The sequence below is a fragment of the Lepus europaeus genome, chromosome 16, assembly GCF_033115175.1.
Source record: "Lepus europaeus isolate LE1 chromosome 16, mLepTim1.pri, whole genome shotgun sequence".
Lineage (NCBI taxonomy): Eukaryota > Metazoa > Chordata > Mammalia > Lagomorpha > Leporidae > Lepus > Lepus europaeus.
The window spans coordinates 33647489-33664828 of NC_084842.1; positions in this window are offsets into that span (position 1 = coordinate 33647489).

Consider the following 17340-nt stretch of genomic DNA (forward strand, 5'->3'; position numbering starts at 1 on the left):
TCCCAAGCAGTGGCTAAATCTGCTACACCACAATGCCTTCCTAGGTTTTGTTTTTTAACCCAATCAACCACTGTAAATCTTTTTCTTTTTTTTTGGGGGGGGGGCATTTTACTCTATTTATATTCAAAGTAATTGTTATTTACTTTATTTACTAGTGAGATTTTGTTAATTGATTTCTGACAGTTTTTGACAGATTCTTTTACCCTTTATTTGTGTCTGTGTTTTCAAGATTTTATGTAATGGTGTGCTTTGATTCCTATCTCTTTTTTTTATGTATCTATATTTTGGCTTGTGATTACTATTAGGCTTACACAAAATATCTTATAACAATTTACTTTAAAGTGATAACATTTCAGTTGTGTGCCAGAACTCTACACTTTCACTCTATAGAATGACCAAATGATTAAAGAAACAAGATCAAGTGATAGTTGTCCACAAGAGCTTTGCTTTAGATATAAGGATCTGGATAGGCTCCAAGTGAAGGGCAGCGACTCAGGCAGCTGTGTCTGTGAAGGTGAAAACTGCAGACCCCTCAGAGGTAAAAGTTATCTGAGGAATCTCTGTAGGGTACAATGGCTGTGGATTTTTTCTGCAGGGATCATTTGTAGAACAGGCCATTGGTAATCACGTTGGCACTTGCACGTGGCTGATACTCATATTCTTTACCCTTCTCTTTTGCCATGTCCAGACATCTCAGCTCTGCTCGTCTCCCCAGAGATCTGGATGTTGTTAATCCACTGCAGGTCCTTTAGGCAGTGCTCCCCCAAATGTGGGGAAGCTGGTTGCTCATTTTGTTTTACTTTCCCTCTTGATAAGAACTCTCAGGCCTCTTGGTGCTGAGTTATGCTGGTCTGGAGGGTGAGGTGATGCAAGGAAAAAGAAAGTATTCTACCGACCCTTTCTGTGTGGTTATTTTCTGTGCTTTTTCCCTTCCATTGTGTTATGCATCTTCTTAACTGAACTTCTGAATTATCCTATGACTATCTTTATTTGTTGTTAATGGGATTTCCCACTGTGCCACCTTTCTGATAATCACTCCCAGATTTATTTAAAATCAAATAGCTTTTGAAATAGTATATGCCTCTATGTAAAAGGAACCACATTTTGAAGTTTCCCTCCTCTATGTGATAAAAAGGGAAAATATTTGACTTTACTCTGATATTTGCAATATGGAATCAACAATGAAATTGTATGAATAAATTAGAATAAGTATTTTGCTCTGTCATTTAATGTCATATGTTTATTTTTGGTTGCATCTGGTATATGGAAGTGGGAAAGAAATATGTTAATCCAAACACATACCAGTGATCACAAATGATGAGTTAAATGCTTATGAGATAGTAAAACTCTAAAAAGAGAGTTGCATACCTTATTGCAATGTTTTAAACTTTATAAAATAAAAAAAATGAGCAGTTATGTATATGAAGAAGAAATGTTTTTACTTTGTAGCTTGAGGAATTTCAAGTATAAAAACCAGTTCTCTGAACTTTATCACTTATCTCAGGGTCCCTCAGCTGCAGTAACTTCATGCACATTTTAAGGGCTACTTCTAGTAATCTTCCATATTCTTAGATTAGTACACATAAGATAAGAATGCGAGGGACATGTTTATTGCAGCCTAATTCACAGTAGCTAAGACAGGGAATCAACCTAAATGCCTCTGGCCATACCTGCTACAAGCCTCTAGAAGTTCACTGAAAGCAGACAGTAAACTTATCTATAGAGTCATAGTACAACAATAAAAGCCACCACAGCCTGGGGGAGGAGAGAAGAAGAAACCAATGGGTATCTTCACAAATGCGGAATAACAAATGCAACAGTGGATTAAAGACCCAGCCTGCAGTGCCAGCATCCCATATTGATGTCAGTTTGAGTCCTGGCTGATCCTCTTCCGATGCAGCTCTCTGCTACGTCTTGGGAAAGCAGTAGAAGATGGCCCAAGTCCTTGGTCCCTACACCCACATGGGAGACCTGGAAGAAACTCCTGGCTCCTGGCTTCAGTTCAGCTCAGCTCTGGCTGTTGTAGTCATTTGGGGAGTGAACCAGTGGAATGGAAGACCTTTCTCTGGTTCTACCTCTCTCTGTATCTCTGTCTTTCAAATAAAATAAAATAATTCTTTAAAAAAATACTAGATTATGAAGATCTTCTTAGTTGATCTTCTGCATATAAAGATAATTAAAAATGAATCTTAATGAAGAATGGGATGAGAGAGGGAATAGGAGGTGGGATGGCTTGGGGGTGGGAAGGCAGGTATGGGGGGAAGAACCATTCTAATACAAAAATTGTACTTATGAAATTTATATTTATTAAATAAAGGTTTCTATAAAAAGTGGCCATCAAAGAAGATTGTACTTTTCTCTGAAGGGAGGAGAGAACTTCCACTTTGCTGACAGAGATTGTGGATTCAAAAGGCTTCCATAGCCTTGGCAGCTCATGTCAAGAGCCCAAGATGGTCACTGACATCATACATTAATTGTTATATTAACAACAGGAGTCACTGTGCACTTACTTCCCATGCAGGACTTCTATCCTCAATGAGTTGTATTATGAGAATTAACTATAAAACTTGTTCTCAAACAGTTTGTGTGTGAGTGCACAAGTTGCTGAAATTTTACTTGATATAGAGTTGGTCTTCTGTGTGCAAAGTTAACTGAAAATGAATCTTAATGTAGAAAGGGACTGGGAGTGGGAGAGGAAGTAGGAGGTGGATGGGAGGGTGGGTATGGTGAGATGAATCACTATATTCCTAAAGCTGTACTTATGAAATTTGTACCCATTAAATAAAAGATTTCTTTGGAAAAAAAAGAATTAGAGGGAGGAATGGAGGGTACATCCAGCATGGCCAGACATACTTGTTTACACTTGGAAAGAACAACCAAACCACTTTCTTGGTTAAAATCTACCTAAAGTGCCATACACTACAGGCATACACATTTAAAAATAATTTTAAAAAGCCTTTTGTTCTTAAACCATTTATGGAGTACTTGTGGCTATACATTTTCATATATACAAATTTCACATCTGGATGGGAAACTAGAGTTCCTTAAAGAAAAACGTTACTCCCATTTGACATATGGGTCTTTAGAAGACCTAAGGAAGATGAACATTAAAAAAATCATTAAAATTTGTGATTTTTTAGTTAAGTAAAATTTTGCCTTTTTATCACCTTGTTTCTGGTTATATATTTGAAGAAAATATTTGTGAACATTTAGTGATGGAAGAAAAGGTTTTTCTTTCTTTTACCTTCATGTAGAAACAGATTAGGGTGACATAAAGCAGGTCCAATCACAGTTTGGAACAAACTCATTCCCTTCTTCTTAAGAAAAACATTCATTTGAGAAAGAGAGAGAGAGAGAGAGAGAGAGAGAGAGAGAGAGAGATCCCATCTGCTGGTTCACTCCTCAAAAGCCTGCTGTGGCCAGGCTGGCTCTGAAGCTGGGAGCTTAGGAAGTCATTCCAGGTCCCCTTTGTGGATGGCCAGAATAAAACTATTTGAGTCACTACCTCTACTTCCTAGGATCTGCATTAGTAGGAAACTGGAGCGAGGAGCCAGAGCTGAGAATCATACCCAGGTACTCCAGTATGGAATTGGACATATTCAGTAGGCTGAATGCCTTACCCTCTTCCTCATTTGAACTTATGCAGTGGTCAAGAATATTAAAAACAACAATAGAGTATCAAATCAGATTCTTTTTCAATTGTGTGCATGTGTGTTTCTTGAATACCAGGCTCAGGATCTTTTCTCAGTAATATTTCAAATGATTTTTGTGATTCGTTAATAGATACACTTGTACATTGTAGGTCTTCAAAAAGTTTGTGGAAAATGCATATTATGGAAAAACTATGCATATATTCAAAATATTTTGCTCTGAAATAAGTTTGTTTTCATTCCATTTTTCCCAATAACTGTTTGAAGTGCCCTTGTGTAAAAGTGTTGATCTTATATGGGAGGACATATTTGGACCCAGGGTATTTTTGTTTCCCAGGATTATTTATGCAGTAAAATTTGTAAACACTGCTGATAGAAAGTTTATTTAAGTGAATAACATTTATCTTTAGTCAGTGGTCAAATATTGTCATAATGTTTCCAGGTTATGTTACAGTATTGGGTAGTGGACTATATAATAACAAGTACTCGGTTCTAAAATTCAAAATGAAAACTCAGCTGCTTTCAGTACTATATTTAATGCCAGATGGTTTATATTTCTGTGGTAACTGAGTCTATTGTAAGTATTTACTTTTGGTTCCATATCACATAGAAATTGATTTTTCTTTGTATTCCTTGAAAAACTGAGCCATCAATGCTAAAGACTTTTCTGTAGTTTATTTTTGAAGCAAAGCAGCAAATTAAATCTATTTCATTGACGTAAGCTTGATGGAAAGTGCTAGTAAGGCCATGGCTGACCATGTTGATTTATTTCTAAATTCCAGCAAGGAGCTTGTTTTCTGAAGAGATATCCTAAAAGAAAATGAACTCATCTTACCCATTTGCAAAATTCTTAGGCTTGATATGCAACTCTCTCAGAAAAATTAATAGATTCCTTTGTGTATGTTGTTCTTCCCTAAGGAAAAATACTGAATATTCCAGAATTGTTAGAAATCTAAAAGAATGATGCCAGTGAGTGCAAAGCTATTAGCTAAGTCCCTCTAAAGATTTCTAAAATTTTTCTACTCCATGATCATGGAGTATACACCAGATCTACTAGGCACCTCAGAAAAATGTCCACTTATTTTTTTTAAAAGATGTATTTATTTTGTTTGATAGGTAGAGGTAGGGGTAGAGGCAGGGGCAGGGGCAGGGGTAGGGGTAGTGGTAGAGGTATAATCTTCCATCCATTGGTAGAGGTAGAGGTGTCTTCCATCCATTGATTCAGCCAGGAGCTAGGAACTTCTTTTAAGTCTCCCACATGTGTGCAGGAGCCCAAGCACTTGGGCCATAATGTACTGCTTTCCCAGGTACATTAGTAGGGGGCTGGATTGCAAGTGGAGCAACCAGGACTTGAATTGGCACCCATATGGGTTGCCGGGGTTGCAAAGCAGTGGCTTAACCAGTTGTGCCACAGTGCTAATCTTTAGTTTCTGCTGATTTGATGTTTTTTGGGAAAACCTTAAACAGATAAGCTCATGTTGCGAACAGGTTAATTGCATCACTATATTTTGATCATACATTTAGGAGTATTTACTCTATCAAGGATTATGAGTTCGTGATGGGAAAAGAAAAAGAATCTAAAATCACACTGGCTAATCTCAACAAAAATTTAAAGTTGATTTTTTTTAACAAAATGTAAAAATATATTTCATAAAGTGCTAAATGAGTGACAAGGGAGGCAACAACTTATTTAGGAATAACATGGGTAAGTTATACAAGCATTCAGATAGTAGGAACAGAATGGGAAGAGTTTTAGGAAGAAGAAATAAGGGATAGAGTGGTTCAAGGGAGGGATGATGGACAAAATACTTAAGGCAGTGCCTGGAATGGATGCTCAATGAACCCTGGCTAAGTGAATGAATGAATTAAAATGGGGTTATTTTAATTAAAGGCTTAAAATGATTCAAATTCTACACAAACCAGTACATAAATATAGTACTAGAAACTCACACTATCTATACCAACAATATCTGTAGCATTCTCATAAAACTGTGTGATGATTCAGATATCTATGGCTCATATTTACAGTCAAGCAAACAAATGCAAATAATGGCTTTAATATTTACAGATTTCTTTGAGAGAAAACGAAATATATTAGCCAGGTTCTATCTTTTGTCATTGATATGGAAATACATTTCTATGAGCAAATATATCCAAATTATAAAATTAATGCTCTAGTTACAACTTGTGGATGGGCAACTTGGCATGAATATATACTTTCTTTGATTTTTTTCTCTCCTTTTTTTTTTTTTTTTTTACAGGCAGAGTGGACAGTGAGAGAGAGAGACAGAGAGAAAAGTTCCTTTTCCGTTGGTTCACCTCCCAATGGCTGCTGTAGCCGGCCGGCGCACCATGCTGATCCGAAGCCAGGAGCCAGGTGCTTCTCCAGGTCTCCCATGCGGGTGCGGGGCCCAAGCACTTGGGCCATCCTCACTGCACTCCCGGGCCACAGCAGAGAGCTGGACTGGAAGAGGAGCAACCGGGACAGAATCTGGCGCCCTGACTGGGACTAGAAGCCGGTGAGCCACAGTGCCAGCCACTTTCTTTGATTTTTTAAAAAATATTTAATTATTTGTTTGAAAGAGTTACACAGAGAGAGAAAGAGAGGCACAGAGAGAGAAAGAGAGAAAGAGAGAGAGAGAGCTCTTCCATCCACTGGTTCACTCCCCAGTTGGACCCAATGGCCAGAGCTGCTCCGATCTGAAGCCAGAGGCCAGGAGCTTCTTCCAGGTCTCCCACATGGGTGCAGTGGCCCAAGGACTTGGGCCATCTTCCACTGCTTCCCCAGGCCATAGCAGAGAACTGGATCAGAAATTGCATAGCTGGGTCTTGGACTGGTGCCCATATGGGATGCTGTGACTTCAGGCAGCAGCTTAACCTGCTATGCCACGGCGCCGGCCCCACTTTCATTGATTTTTTAAAAAATCTGTTATAATTTTGATTATCTTGTAATAAAACTCCACTTTTATGTATTAAACTTCAATAACACTAAAATTGGCTTACTTTATAAACATTTTACAAATAATTTTTATGGCCTTTACAGTTCTAAAAAACCAATAACCTTCCTTAAAAGTGTAAATCAGAAAACAAAACAAAACCAAAAGTAAGTGTGGTAATGCTTATTAAAAGTACATACATTATGGGCCGGTGCCGCGGCTCAATAGGCTAATCCTCCACCTTGCGGCGCCGGCACACCAGGTTCTAGTCCCGGTCGGGGCACCGGATTCTGTCCCGGTTGTCCCTCTTCCAGGCCAGCTCTCTGCTGTGGCCCGGGAGTGCAGTGGAGGACGGCCCAAATGCTTGAGCCCTGCACCCCATGGGAGACCAGGAGAAGCACCTGGCTCTTGCCTTTGGATCAGCGCGGTGCGCCAGCTGTAACGCGCCGGCCGTGGTGGCCATTGGAGGGTGAACCAATGGCAAAGGAAGACCTTTCTCTCTGTCTCTCTCTCTCACTGTCCACTCTGTCTGTCAAAAATAGAAAAAAAAAAAAAAAGAAAGTACATACATTATGATTCTATACATTCTTTTAAACTCTAATTTTCACTAGATTGGATGATGAAGAAAAATTAAAAACAAACTGTAAACTAATGAAGGTTTAGCTTTTCAGATATTTACTGTACATAATTGTAAACTTGTTTCCAAGTATTTGATGTTAAATAATAAACTGTATTATAAGAAACATTCCCTTTTTATAAACGGGTAAACTAAAGCTACACATTTAGAAAGTAATTGAGAGTGCAATTAAAACAAGTACACTTTAGGAAAATTTTGTGGAATTTTCATAAGAAATTGGAATGCTTTTGTTATGTTACATTCTTTTGCATTGCCAAGGCGTTTCATTATATAGATATGTGCCTAACCTTTTGCTCTACATGCAAATACAGTTGAATGGGATGAGTGACTGAGACTCAGATTTTGAGTGCCAGCTGACTTTACCAAACTTTCCAAATAAGAGTACTTCCACCTAGATTAGTAGTCATAAAGGATGGGCTAAAATGCCTTAGGAATTCAACAACTCTGAAACCTGATCCTAACTCTAAGAGAATTTGACACATCGTCAGATTCACCAGATCAGAGTAGAAAGAGAGGGAGAGAGGGAATAAGAGAGACAAAAATTGTTTTACTCTGAGTCACTAACCTTTGGAAACTTACTAAGAATATCTTGCGGGAAGCTTAATGAACATACGATGTTGTTGCTGCCACAAATGCCAGTTTAAATAAGATGTGACAGAGTTGGATCCTACCAATTCTTAGCTTTCAACCACAGACAGAAAGGCCACCCAAAAGCAAAATCTCCAGAAAATCTTACTAATGCAGGCCATGTCTGGTTTCTGGCTTTGTACTCATATCTCACAATACCTACCAACAACATGCAATTCATCTTGTAGTATCTTTCTTGTGATGTAGAAATAAATGCAAAAATTGTCTAATTCAAGTGTAAAGGGTCAAATGGTATAACTTTATAAAAGTTATTCTAGGAAAATATGTGGGAATAGTTGTGGGCAATGGTTTTAGCCTTTTATGTAATTCAAATGGGGAAAATATGAAAAGTACTGCTTAGTTTGTGTTAGTAATTTGTAATACTTGTATACTTGAATCAGAAGTACCAGGCTGGTACTTTCAGGCAAGGCCCTCTCATCACTCACAGTATGAAGATCACTGATCCAACCCAATGAGGTGCTGTTGTAGGCATTCCTGTTGCTTTGGTCCTGACCTTGAGAAGTACAGCAGCAGTCAGAGCAACTGATGTGTTTGTTCATTGGCATCCAAAGGAACAAATGAGAGTCAAGATCCCAGAATGGCTCAGTTTCTTCTTGTCCACACTGAAGCTCAGATTGAAGTGTGTGTGTGTGTGTGTGTGTGAGACTCATTCAAATTATGAATGAAGCACACACATGCGCTCTCTCTTTATATATATATATATATATAATATATGTATATATAATTGATGAAATAGAGAAAAATTTTCAAAATACTACTTCAATATTAGAGAACTTTCTTTATGTGTATATTTTAAAAGACTTGACATACTTGGAGCTGAATTAAATTTAGAAAGATTATAACCACCTATACTATTACTAAGTAGATTTAAACTTTTGTACTTCTTTTTTTAAAGATTTTATTTATTTGAGAGGTAGAGTTATAGGCAGTGAGAGGGAGAGACAGAGAGAAAGGTCTTCCTTCCGTTGGTTCACCCCCCCAAATGGCCGCAATGGCTTGAGCAGCACCAATCCGAAGCCAGGAGTTAGGAGCTTCTTCTAGGTCTCCCACATGGGTGCAGGAGCCCAAGGACTTGGGCCATCTTCTACTGCTATCCCAAGCCATAGCAGAGAGCTGGATTGGAAGAGGAGCAGCTGGGACTAGAACCAGCGCTCATATGGAATGCCAGCGCTGCAGGAGGAGGATTAAGCTTCTGCACCTGGCGCTGGCCCCTAAACATTTGTACTTGAACCCCTTATATTCTTTTAGAATTATTGAATATTTTTGTGAACTTGCAATGAATATTTTTGTCATCGCTTGATACAAGGTGAAAAAACAAGTTCTTGGAGGGCCTGGCATTGTGGCATAGCAGTTTAAGCTGCTTCCTGTGACACCGGCATCCCATTTGGGTGCCAGTTTGTGTCCCGGCAGCTCCACTTTAGATCTAGTTTTCTGCCAATGGCCAGGGAAAAGTAGCAGAAGATGGGCTAAGTACTTGGCCTCTTACCACCCACATGGAAGACCCAGATTAAGCTCCTGGTTCCTGGCTTGACCTGGCCCATCCGTGGCCATTGCAGCCAATTGGGGAGTGAACCAGTGGATGGAATCACTCCGTTTCTTTCTCTGTAACTCTGCCTTTTAAATAAATAACTAAATACTTTAAAAGAGTTCATGGAAATGGATTAAAAAATGTTTATTTTGGTTCAAAAATTTTTGAAATCCATCCGTAGGTTTTTCATATTTGCATTTCCATGAATTTTCTGAGGTACTCTTTTGTGTGTGTGTGTGTATATAACTCATATGTTTATATATAAAACACATATAATTGGCCAGTGCTGTGGCTCACTAGGCTAATCTTCCACCTGTGGTGCCGGCACCCCGGGTTCTAGTCCTTGTCAGGGCACCGGTTCTGTCCCAGTTGCCCCTCTTCCAGTCCAGCTCTCTGCTGTGGCCCGGGAGTGCAGTGGAGGATGGCACAGGTCCTTGGGCCCTGCACCCGCATGGGAGACCAGGAGAAGCACCTGGCTCCTGGCTTCGAATCAGCGCGGTGCGCAAGCCGCAACGCACTGGCCGCAGTGGCCATTGTGGGGTGAACCAATGGAAAAGGAAGACCTTTCTCTCTGTCTCTCTCTCTCTCACTGTTTAACTCTGCCTGTCAAAAAAAATATATAATCAAAATGATTCTGTATATTTTAGTTGAAATTACTTTTGGGATAGGAGAGTTATGGGTATTTCAAAACTTTTTTTTTTTTTTTTTTTTTTTTGACAGGCAGAGTGGACAGTGAGAGAGAGAGACAGAGAGAAAGGTCTTCCTTTGCCATTGGTTCACCCTCCAATGGCCACCGCTCTGCGGCTGGTGCACCACGCTGATCCGAAGCCAGGAGCCAGGTGCTTCTCCTGGTCTCCTATGGGGTGCAGGGCTCAAGCATTTGGGCCATCCTCCACTGCACTCCCGGGCCATAGCGGAGAGCTGGCCTGGAAGAGGAGCAACCGGGACAGAATCTGGTGCCCCGACCAGGACTAGAACCCGGTGTGCCGGTGCTGCAAGGCGGAGGATTAGCCTGTTGGGCCACAGCACCGGCCTCAAAATTTATTATTAAAGCAACTTACAAAACAGTTTCTACATTTCAAATACACATCTCCTATGTAGGAGAAAAATTCTGAAAACCATCAATAAATTTTAAAAAATAAGTGGAACATATTCCTGCATTGAAAAAGTGATAAAATTTAACAGCCAGATAAACTTTGGCGGGCTGATTGTAGAATGGCACTGTAGGGAAATTGAACTGACACCACAAATATGTTTGTAGGGTTTGTGTTGTTCCAGTGTTATGTAAATTCTGCAAATCTAAAACAGAAAGTTTATGTAACTGATGCCAAGCCAATCTCTGTATGTGCTCCATTCCTTGTTACTTGGGAAATGATGTGCTTTCTGCTTAATGATGCTGAAAATCACTCCAAGGACACAAAGCCAAATATGCGGGAGACCCATTGCATGCTGTAATTTGCAAACCATCAGTTATTTCTGTCATAATGGCATGAACTTTGTTTAAAGGGCTAGTAGCACAGAATGTCACTTGTGGAGTATACTCTAAAAATTTTAACACAAGACCACAACTTTCTTCAATGACTCAAGAATATAAGCCAGTTTTTAACAAATTCCATTTGGTATGGTTGTTGAAATGAAACAGTTTAGATAATAAGTCCCATATTAACTGTTTGACATAGATATGACAGAGTAATTTAGGACAGTAAACATATTTTCAATTGTGTGCTAAAGACCTTGTTTTTCAGTTGAAAACATACTTGAAGAATTAATTTGTTAGCTAATAAGTGCAATAGTAATTTAGGGATAGATAGGCTTCTTTTCATGAGCACTGATGCTATATTTAAATCACATTTAATAACATCATTTTTGCTTAGAGTGATAAAGCTCCTTTGAGAATTTGGACATTGTAATAGTGAATATGAACACACTGAGTCAGATATTACTGAGATTATCACACTGGAGTGTTTTTTTTTTTTTTAAAGATTTACTGATTTATTTGAAAGGTGTAGTTACAGAGAGAGAGATGGAGAGATACACAGAGATCTTCGATCTGCTGGTTGAGTTTCCAAATGACAATAACAGTTGGGCTGGGCAGGGCTAAAGCAGCAGTCAGGATCTTCATCTGGGTCTCCCATATGGGTGTCAGGGGCCCAAGCACTTGGGTTATCTTAAGCTGCTTACCAAGAGTATTTGCAGGGAGTCAGATTGGAAACCGTGCAGCCATGACTCAAAACAGTGCTCTGATATGGGATTCCTACATCACAAGTGGTGGTTTATCCCATTGTACCACAATGCTACTTCTTGGCAGATTTTCTTAGGGAATAGTTTGACTTTTCCTCTTTCTCTCTAGAAAAAGGAAAAACTGAAGATTACCCAGAGACCATTAGGCAACCTGAGCAACTTCCTAATGGTTTGGCATCAGTATCTGGGATAGACATTTACTATAGAGTTTATACAAATATATTTATTGTTTACATTGCAGGCTGGCCTAGTAGTATTAACCATTTTTAAGAAGATAGAAATAACTTGCTTTTATTGACCATAGAATGTTGGGATTTAACCTCTATGAAGTTTCTTACTTCTACAATGACAACATGAAACTTGATAACTTATTTTCGTAAATTCAATATACGCATCTTGGAGGGTTATGAGAGAAAGATAATACATAGATTAGATGTGTTATATTTTAGATGCTTAGAAGTTTGATAAAAGGGAAATTTTTCAATAGAAAACTAATAGATTTTTGGGCAATATATGAATAATTTGAGATCTTTCATGCTTAAGTCACTACTAATTACTCCTGTAGGTATTATATTTATGCCTTTCTTTAGTTTCTATCACATTATGCATATATATATATATATATATATATATATATTACTTATTTGACAGGTAGAGTTAGACAGTGAGAGAGAGAGACAGAGAGAAAGGTCTTCCTTCTGTTGGTTCACCACACAAATGACCGCTACGGCTGGCGCTGTGTGGATCTGAAGCCAGGAGCTGGGTGCTTCTTCCTGGTCTCCCACGCAGGTGCAGGTGCCCAATCATCTGGGCCATCCTCCACTGCCTTCCTGGGCCACAGCAGAGAGCTGGACTGGAAGAAGAGCAGCCAGGACTAGAACCCGGTGCCCATATGGGATGCCGGCACCGCAGGTGGAGGCTTAGCCATGGGAGCCACGATGCCAACCCACCACATTATGTATATTTAAGTGTTTACCAACTGCCATGTTGAAATAATTCCAAACCATTTTCTGGAGGCAATAGTGACCTTGTCTACAGTTACACACTTTGATAAATTCTGTAGATTATTAAAAAGTAATCTGACCAGGTACAAGTCATTTTGTCTTCCTAAATAGAAGAGAAATCATGTCTTTTTCAATCTCACCATCCTTCTTATTCAACAGTAAAGACAATAGATTGGTCCATAATTTTTTTTCTGTCCACAATTAAACCATAAAAATATTTGTGTTGCAGACACTATCAAAATGACCCAAAATTTGCTGTTACCTAAATTTTTTTAGAAGATTTATTTATTTACTTGAAAGTCAGAGTTACATAGAGAAGGAGAGGCAGAGAAAGAGAGAGTCTTCTATCCTCTGGTTCACTCCCCAATTGGCTGCAAGGGCTGGAGCTAAGCCAATCCAAAGCCAGGAGCCAGGAGCTTCTTCTGGCAGTGCAGGGGCCCAAGGATTTGGGCCATCTTCTATTGCTCACCCACGCCATAGCAGAGAGCTGGATCAGAAGTGGAGCAGCTGGAACTCGAACCGGCCCCCATATGAGACACCGGCACTGCAGGCAGAGACTTTACCCACTACGCCACAGTGTTGGCCCCTACCTAAATCTTTTAAAAATATTTATTTATTAATTTTTATACTTTGAAGACATAAAGAGAGAAAGAGATTTTCCATCTGCTCATTTACTCCACAAATGCTGGCAATATCCATGGCTTATTCAGGCTGCAGTCAGGAACCTGGAAATCTGTCCAGGTCCCCCACATGAGTGGCATGGGCTGAAGTACTTGAACCATAATCCCTTGCATTAGTAGGAAGCTGTGTCAGAGTTCAGCAGCCAGGACTCAAAACCAGATACTCTGATATGGGATGTGGGTACCACATGTGGCAGCTTAACCCTCTGTGCCACAATACCTGCCCTGCGGCTGAGTAAATCTTAACAGAATTGGATAATAATCACGAAGTATTGCTTTCAGGGTGTATAAAATATCCTACATAATATTTAGATAACATTAAATCTTTTCCCTAGATCAAACTGGTTCATCAGAGAACTAATGTATTTCGGTAAATACATTAATTGGGAAATAGAATATAGAATGGGAACTCAGGGGAAAGACACTAAAAGATGCTGCCCACATGACTACATTTAAACTACATTGCTTTGGTTCCTCATGGAATCATTTTGCCTTAGATAATTTCACATTGGAGTCGTGCTATACTAAACTTGAATTTTATCATGGACCTGTCTCAAGGTCATTGACCATTGGCCATTATACAACATTGCTTTAGCTTTGTGAGGATGCATGGGAGAAATTTCTGTTTGAACAGAGTATCACAAGAACTTAGCTTTTTTCCTAAGAAAAATGGCCCATGAAAAGGGTTCAATCTTATATACATTATTCTTATTCCTTCTTTGATTTGCTTGGAAGTTCAGAGCCAATTTGAAAACTGCTTCTACATATAAATATCAGTATTACCTCTACACTATCAAATCTTTTGTTTTTAACTATACAAATAGCATAATTACCCATATATCTCCCTATATGTACTTTTGTTAGCCAATTTGAATTTAGTTTTTACTTTCCTTTGTGCCCTGTGTCTTACTGGCAACTTTAAGTATATTAAGTATTATATATTAGTTGATGATTTTGTCAAGTGAGAATTTAAAAAAAATTTATCATGACAACAAAAGGAACAGATTAAAGATGAGGGCACTTGCAAAGAGAATTGACAGAAAAATAAAGTCTAGTGTATTAAAAAAGGAAATTCATATAGTAAATGGTGATAGACGTAGAGAAAAGGAAACACAAACTAAAAATGCTGATGAAATAGAAGTCAAAAATTTAGTCACCAATTACATATGTTTATTTGAGATAGATAAACTGAAGTGAACTAGGATTTTTGCTGTGGATAATCTGATGACAAAGAAAAATATATGTGTGAAGAACTTTTTGAATTCGTTGTGTTCTAGAATATTTCGGTAAATACATTAATTGGGAAATAGAATATAGAATGGGAACTCAGGGGAAAGACACTAAAAGATGCTACCCACATGACTAAGAATTGAAGTTAGATGATTTGATGAGATTGTCTAGGGAGAAGTAAAATGAAAATTAGTGGTATAGACCTTTGTTTTAGAGAAAATTGATATTTTGGAAGTTGGCAGACAAAACAGACTTTATAGTAGAAAAGCCTTTAAAAATTCCCAAAGGAAAAACATCCAGAGAAAATCAAATTTTGAATTCCAAAAATGATGAAAAATTATCTTTTTGGTTATCAGTACAAAACTGTGGAGTAAATAAAAATAAAAAGGTCTTCTCCATTAAAAAAGAGATTTATTTATTTGGAAGGCAGAGTGATAGAGAGGATGAGGCAGAGAGATGGAGATCTTCCATCCACTGGTTTACCCCCACAAATGGCCACAACGGTCAGGATTAGGCCAGGCAAAATCCAGGAGTCTGGAACACCGAATCAGTTCTCACACTTGGGCAAGGGCCCAAGAACTTGGACCATCTCCTGCTGCTTTCCTAGGGCATACAAGCTGGGAGCCAGATCGGAGTTGGATTCAGGATTGTAGCTGGCAGTCGTAAAAGGATGCTGGCATCACAGACAGTGACTTAAACCGATGTGCCACAATGCTGGCCCCATCTTCCATTTTAATAAGAAAACTTATACTTTTTTTTTTGAAGTATGTGAAATACAAAGAACACTATTCTTCTAAATGAGAAAACTAAATATTCTAAAGATGGAGGGCCATACTTTTCTGATTGTATATTATGAAACCATTAAAGTAAAGAAGTCTGGTTAACATGAAAATGACAAATGTAATTTTGCTATCTAGAGACATTGTTATTTTCTCAAATAAAGGTTTAATTTTTCTTTTCCATAGAGACTTCATTTGTATGTCATTTGATTTTGGGATAAATAGCTACATTCACATTTTCCTGGCTTGACTTTAAAGGTTTAACATCATCATCTCTTTTATTATTCTAGTTCCATGATTCAGTTTCCCAAAAGATCTTGCCTTACTCATTTAACATGTAGTATTAACAATCTTGAGAAAACTCTTGTGCTGTAATATACTCTCACACTATTCAAACTTTATGGTCTAATTTTGTTATATGTTTGTAATGTCCTTACCTACCATGAGTATGTATGTGTATGTGAGTAAACATTTGAGAGATTGTTATATAATTTCAATTCCAGAAATAAACTCAACACTAGAATATTATATCTGCCAAAATAGAGTTGAATTCTTTTTCTTAGCTCAGTAAGACAGTAATTAAAAAAATGTATGTTCTTGGTGCCTTTGTCAATAGCCATTGATTCTATATACATCAATTAATTTCTGGGCTCTCTGTTCTGCTTCATTGATCAGTGTACTCGTTTCTATGCCAGTAGCATTCTCTTTTAATTATTATAGCTTTGTAACATGCTTTGAAATCAGGTACTGTGATGTCGCTGGCTTGATTCTTCCCGCCCCTCAGTATTGCTTTGGCTATTCTGGGTCTTTTATGATTATTTATAAATTTTAGGATTGCTTTTTCTGATTCCCAAGGAATATAATTAGTATTTTGATAGGGATAGTATTGAATCTGTAGACTGCTTTGAGTACTATAAACATTTTTTTTAACTTTTTTTTTTTTGACAGGCAGAGTGGACAGTGAGAAAGGGAGACAGAGAGAAAGGTCTTCCTTTTCCATTGGTTCACCCCACAATGGCCACTGCGGCTGGTGTGCTGCGGCTTGTGCACCGCACTGACCCGAAGCCAGGAGCCAGGTGCTTCTCCTGGTCTCCCATGGGGTGCAGGGCCCAAGCACTTGGGCCGTCCTCCACTGCCTTCCCGGGCCACAGCAGAGAGCTGGCCTGGAAGAGGGGCAACCTGGACAGAATCCGGCGCCCTGACCAGGACTAGAACCTGGTGTGCCAGCGCCGCAGGTGGAAGATTAGCCTGTTGAGCCATGGTGCCGGCCTGGTACTATAAACATTTTAACCATTTTAATTCTTTCAATCCATTAGTAGGGAATATCTCTTCATTTTTTGTTGTTCTTAATAATTTCTTTCATAAATGCTTTATAATTTTTATTGAGTTTTTTTTTTTTTTTACTTCTTTGGTTAAAATCATTTCTAAATATGTGATTTAAAAAATACTGTGAATGGAATTTCTTTTTGGATTTCTCTTTCAAGATAATTTTTGGTATACAAAAATGCTGCTGTTTGTCATGCTGATTTTTATTCTATTACTATGGAATTTCTTTATCATTTTAACAGCATTTTGGTGGAGTGTTTAGGGTTTTCCATATGGAAAATCTCCTTTCAAGTTTTGGTGCCCTTTATTTATTTCTCCTCAATTAATTGTGCTGATCCTTCTAATACTATATTGAATAATAGTGATGAATGTATACATCCTGTCTTATTCCAAATCTGAGGGGTAAAAGCTTTCAAATTTTCCCCATTCATTATGTTATTGGATGTTAGTTTGTCATATATAGCCTTTATCACTTTGAAGTATGTTCATTCTATACCTAGTTTTTTGAGGAGTTTTTTTATGAAGTGATATTGAATCTTACAAAATGTTTTCCTTGCATCAAGTGAGATAATCATATGTTTTTGCTCTTCATTTTGTTGATATGATTTATGATGTTTAATGATTTGTGAATGTTAAACCACACTTGCATCTCTGGGATAAATCCCACTTGATCATGATTTA